The sequence below is a fragment of the Cyprinus carpio genome, chromosome B15, assembly GCF_018340385.1.
Source record: "Cyprinus carpio isolate SPL01 chromosome B15, ASM1834038v1, whole genome shotgun sequence".
In the NCBI taxonomy this organism is placed as follows: Eukaryota; Metazoa; Chordata; class Actinopteri; order Cypriniformes; family Cyprinidae; genus Cyprinus; species Cyprinus carpio.
The window spans coordinates 21,047,424-21,053,833 of record NC_056611.1 but is presented as its reverse complement, the minus strand read 5'-3'; the positions used below and the strand labels follow the sequence as shown (position 1 = coordinate 21,053,833).

General features: G+C 38.0%; 1 pseudogene; it reads right to left on the bottom strand.

Moving 5' to 3' along the window:
* Positions 1-5,095: 5,095 nt before the first annotated feature.
* On the bottom strand, positions 5,096-6,009 carry LOC122139877 (annotated as a pseudogene).
* Between the last annotated feature and the right edge of the window lie 401 nt (positions 6,010-6,410).

Here is a 6,410-nt window from a genome sequence, read left to right as displayed (position 1 = left end):
ATCCAGCTGTGTTTGATAAATTATCTTGTTTGCCCCTTGCATTTAAGCCCTGTGTTTCCCTGAGTCTGGGTCCACTGTTATATGTCATCCCTAAGTTCCAGTGTTTGTAGTCCAATGCGTGTTGAATTAAAATCTAGTTGAAGAATTCTCCTGCGTCTCTACATTCCAAAAGTGATCGTGACAGAACAGCGGACCAAACAGATGACTACAGCTGAAGACAGGCTTTGGTGTCTGTGGCAGGTTGGTTGGGAAATGGAGAGGTATGTAGAGGAGTTCCTAGAGCTCTCCAACCAGGTAAGCTGGTTCGACACTCTCGGTGTATGTTTTCGGCTGGGGCTGGATGATGACGTAATCAGCTGTAATCTTCCCATGTATAGTTTTACATTTATGCATTCAGCAGACACTTTTATCCAAAGCGACTTCTAGTGCATTCAGGCTAAACTTTTTTTTTTTTAATCAGTATGTGTGTTCCCTGGGAATTGAATCCATGACCTTTTGCGCTGCTAACACAATGCTCTACTACTGAGCCACAGGAACAGGTCTGAAATATATGAAGGGTCTGGAACAGGTCTGAAATATATGAAGGGGCAAGACCATGAAGTGATTTAAATACAAATACTAAAACCTCAAAATCAATTCTGAATCGAACAGGTAGCCAATGAAGTGATGACAACACAGGTGTAATATGTTCTCTCTTTTTTGTCCCTGTTAAAAAACGAGCTGCAGCATTCTGTACAGGTTGTAATCGCGAGAGCGAGGACTGATTTATTCCAGCATATAGAGCGTTACAGTATCCAGCCTGGTAGAAATAAAAAGCATGAATAACGGTCTCCAAATCACTAAAGCTCAGAATATTTTTCAGCTTGCAAAGTCCCCTAAGCTGCAGAAAACTGGCTCTAACTACAGAGTTGATTTATCAAATTTTAACTCAGGATCAAGGGTAACTTACTGTATATTATTTAAAAGGTGTGAAGGGCCAAACAACATAACATCAGTCTTCTGATTTAATTGAAGGAAATTATTGTCCATCCAAGCACCTTAATGTCCTCTAAACAAGCTAGCAGAGAGGAACTGAATGAACACTACCTGATTTTAACGGAAAATAGAGAGTGTCATTGGCATAAATGTGATATGACACTTTATGGGACTCAAAAATGAAACGAAGAGGGAGTAAGTATAAGGAAAATAAGATTGGACCCAGAATTGAGCCCTGGGGCACCCCACAAGTGACAGGAACTGAGCTTGATGAAAATTCTCCAGTTTCCACCAAAAAATTCCTGTTTGCGAGTTATGATGCAAACCAATCTAGTGCACCATCATGAATGCCAACTTCAAGGTCCAATCTCTTTAACAAGATACGATGATCCACAGTATCAAAAGCCACACTTAAGTCCAATAATAGAAGAATAGTACAGTTACCAGAGTCTGCAGATAGTAAGAGGTCATTTACGGCCCTCAAAAGTGCAGATTCAGTACTGTGTTTAGCTCTGAAGCCAGACTGAAAAGGATCCAGAATGTTGTTAGAGATTAAATAGGGGGAAATTTGATTTAGTACACACATTTCCAGAACTTTGTGCAAAAAATGGAAGTTTCGAAATGGGCCTATAGTTGTTAAAATCAGAAGGATCAAGATTATCTTTTTTGAGTAAAGGATGGACCACAGCCTGTTTTAAGGCAAAATGGTACAGTACCCGTTTGTAAAGAGCTATTGATAATAGAAAGTAGACTTGGCAACACAGAGGACAGACCATCCTTTAGTAACTTTGTGGGAATGGCATCAAAAGAGCAAGAGGTTTGGATTCATGTTAGAGATGATGCTAAACAGCTCAGAGTGTGAAATAGTCTGAAAATTAGAAAAAGCAGAGGGGCAAATATTTGCATATTGATAATTCTAGGGTTAAATTACTAGAGATCCATGCCCTAATTTCAGTAACTTTGTTTTGTAAAGAAGCTGCAAAACTTCTCACATAAGTCTAGGCTAGGTTCTGGGCCGGCCAGTCTAGAAGGGTTTAATACTGAATTTAATGTAGAAAACAGTATCTTTGGGCAATGGGAATATTTTGAGATTATGTTAAAGAAGTATTTTGACCATTGCAAGGAAACTGCTTCCTGGAAGTTAGACAAGTTACTCGGTAAGATTTGATATGAGATTTGTAATTTGTCCTTCTTCCATTGCCTTTCTGTTCTTCTACATTTTTTCCTTAAAAATTTTATGTCGCTATTAAACCATGGTTGATTATTTGATTTCAGTTTTTTGGTTTTATAAGGGGGAATTAAGTTTAAAATTTCTGAACATGAAGAATTGAAACAATTTACCAGCTCATCAAAATTCTGATTTCTGCGATGATATAACATCACTATGAGCTGGAAGGGCCAAAAAAGCATCAATAAATTGCAAAGCAGTGGAAGGGTTAACAGACCTTGAATGGTAGGTATTAGGCTGCTTTACATGACTAGGACAGGAAATCACACTGTCAAACAAAAACTGGCCAGTGATCAGACAACCCAGCATCACTTACAGATATATTACTGATATCAAGGCCTAATGATAAAACTAGATCAAGCGTGTGACCTAGTACAGAACACGTAGCCAGGGTTTTTTTTTTTTTAAGAATATGATAGACAAGAAAAAGAAAATGTAAGTACTAGTATTAGTTGGTTAAGTGCAGGTGAAAAAGATGAGTCTTTAGATGTTTTTTGAAAATGAGTAAAGACTCAGCTGTTCGAATTGAGATCGGGAGGTCATTCCACCAGCTGGACGCAGTCCAGGAAAAAGTCAGTGAGAGTGATTTTGAACCTCTTTGGGATGGCACCACAAGGCGTCGTTCACTTGCAGAGTGCAAACTTCTGGAGGGCGCATAGGATTGAATTAATGACCTTGTGGGCGTCGTGCCAGTGGTCGTCTTGTAGGCAAGCATCAGTACCTTGAATTTGATGCGAGCGGCTACTGGTAGCCAGTGTAACCTGATGAGGCGAGAGGAGTAACGTGAGCTGTTTTGGGCTCATTGAAGACAACCCTCGCTGCTGCATTCTGGATCATTTGCAGAGGCTTGATAGTACATGCAGAAAGGCCCGCCAGGAGAGCATTACAATAGTCCAGTCTGGAGAGAACAAGAGCTTGGACAAGAAGTTGGGTGGCTTGCTCTGACAGGAAGGGTTTAAATCTTCCTAATGTTGTATAAGGCAAATCTGCAGGACCGAGTCATTGTAGCAATATGGTCTGTGAAGCTTAACTGATGATCCATCACAACTGTTTTCTGGCTGTCCTGGAAGGAGTTATGGTTGACGAACCCAGCTGTATAGAGAAGTTGTGATGAAACGATGGGTTTAGCGGGAACCACAAGGAGTTCAGTCTTAGTAAGGTTGAGCTGAAGGTGATGGTCATGCATCCAGCTAGAAATGTCACTCAACAGGCTGAAATGCGAGCAACTAACCGTCGGGTCATCTGGTTGGAATGAGAAGTAGAGTTGAGTGTCATCAGCGTAGCAGTGATAGGAAAAGCCATGCTTCTGAATGACAGATCCTAATGATGGCATGTAAATGGAGGAGAGAAGTGGTCCAAAAGTACTGAGCCTTGAGGAACCCCATTAGCAAGTTGTTGTGACTTAGAAACTTCACCCCTCCAAGACACCATGAAGGATCTATCAGAAAGGTAGGAGTTAAGCCACTGTAGTGCGGTTCCAGAGATGCCCATCTTTCAGAGGGTGGACAGGAGAATCTGATGACTAACGGTGTCAAAAGCAGCAGACAGGTCCAGCAAAATGAGTACTGAGGATTTTGAAGCTGCTCTTGCCAGTCGCAGGGCTTCAGTAACAGAGAGCAGGGCAGTCTCAGTTGAGTGGCTGCTTTTGAAGCCAGATTAGTTGCTGTCCAGGAGGTTGTTCTGTACAAGAAACATAGAGAGCTGGTTGAACACAGCTCGTTCAAGTAGCTCGTTCTTTTGTCTTCAGGTATAAGTTCTGTCTCAAGCTACGGAGTATCTAGGGAGAAGCTGGAACTCTTACAAGGGTTTAAGATATTTTGAAGACGACTAACATCACTGTCGAAGACCTGCTGCCTTCAATAAATTCTTCCTCCCCACAAGAACTCTGGTCTCTAGCTTACTTTTGGGGATTGGTGGGTAAATTGTGACAGAATGATCAACACCCAAACAACTTCTCAAACAAACACATAAAAATCTAACAAATCTTACAGTCTTCCTGTCAGAGAACAAGTTTATACAAATAAAAAACTAAAAGTCATTAGCTTCTTAATGCCAAATACGTTAGTATACTATATGCATATTAAAGTATGAATATGTGTGAATAAGTTGGTTATGGAGGATTTGGCTTTTTCTCCCTCCCCCATATACAAATTTTAGGATTTTCTACATTGTTTGGATCAGAAATTATGGCAACTATGAAAATTATCTTGTGTTTAAGAAAATCTTATCATCCTGCTTTACAGTTTCACTGTTTTAATAAAAACATGTGACTACACTGTACATACACTCAATGTTTTGAATGTTTATAGGTATTTTCTATGATAGAAGAATATATTTACAGAAGCACTTTATTTTTAGTCATATTCCAAGGCAGGAACAGAAATTGCATTAAGTTAATTGAACAAGTTGTGAATTAACATTTTTTTTATTCCAATTTCCACACTTTCACCTTCATCTCTCTTTTCACTATATTGTACAATATAATACCTGATAATGACTTTACTGTTAAAAGTTGAGTAGATGAGTAAATGTGTTAGAACATTTCATTAATGAAAGATACCTTCAAAATTAAATGAAGATCTTAACTAAACTATACAACTGAGTGAGTTCTCTGTGTAGTATCTACACCTTATTTGCAAAGAAAAAAAAGAAAAAAAGAGGGCAATAATATAGACTTACTTAAAAAATTTGTTTGCACATCAGGGAAAATATTCATTATTTTACACATATGTCATTGATTCTCATTATGTGTAAGACCAGCCTGAATTACAATTACATAAATACATAAACACGGCAAAGTGTAAACATTACTCTGTACTGTATTAAAGCAATTTCAATATTTTTAGAGCATCATATCTGCATGTTCACTTTTCTATCTCGAAATTTTTTTCTTTAATGCATCTTTGATTTTTCTTTAGTTCTGAAGCAGTAAATCACTGGATTGACAACAGGTAGGAGAAGACTGTACCACATGATTTAGCATAACCCGAATGCCAGGTGAGATCGCTATTGTCACATCATGCACATAAACAACACATCTGGGCAAATAGTACAGACAAATGATAAGTAGTTGAGGAGTGCAAGTTGAGAACGTTTTATAACGGGCCTGAACATCTGAGATTTTGAAAACAGTCGTGATGATAGCAATAAAAGAAAATATAATAAAAATCAAAGGGCCCAAAAGAACAAACATGGCACATGAAAATGAAACAAACTTTTGCTGGCTTACATCTCTACAAGACAGATTAATTATCGAAATGTGGTCACAGTAATTTTGGGTTATTACATTAGAACCACAGTAGGGCTCATCAAAGGCACGATAAACAATGACTGTCAGCCATGAAATACAGATGATCCAAATCACTGCACATGCCAATAAAAATAGTCTTATTTGTAATAAGGATACAGTATCTCAGTGGGGTTACACACTGCAACAAACCGATCATGGCCATTAAAAGCATTAGGAAAGAGTTAATAGACCCTAAGTAGTGAACAAAAAACATCTGCACAAAGCAGCTATAAAATGGTAACTCACTGCTATTGAAAAAGTATTTTGCAATGGCTTTAGGCAGCGTGATGGTCCCAAAAGCAAGATCAGACACTGCAAGATTACAGAAGATTAAATAGGTGGGTTTCTGAAGGCTTCTCTCATAAGCAATAAATGAAATGATAAAGAAATTTCCTCCTGCTAGTGTCAAGTAGACAAAGAACAAAAGGGTTCCCACGGCTCCATAATACTGTGGATGGAGTCCTGGAAATCCCAGCAGGTAGAATTCAGTAAAGACAGTGACATTTGTGGGAGTCATCACTCTAGAACAGCTTTGGAGTTACCTGATACAAATTCCCTGAAATATAAAAAGAATTTGAAAAAGCAATGACAATTACACAAGCATTTGACTTTCAATGCAAAATAAAACAACATATAAAAATTTACATTTTAACGTCTGAAACAATTGCTGTTGTTATAAAATTATTCACAGATTATATTGATAATCTATCATTCACATACATTACCTCCATGAAAACTATTCTGATGTAATAAGCATAATCTATTAAAATTACAGCTTTTTGCTTTGATGTTTGATGGAGAAGATTCACAATCACTAATTGTATTAATCCACAAGCAAAAAATGCCTTTCTCTTTGTGTGTCCATCTAAAAGTGCTATACACAGTCACCGTTTATCAAAACTAATAAAGACTAAAGGC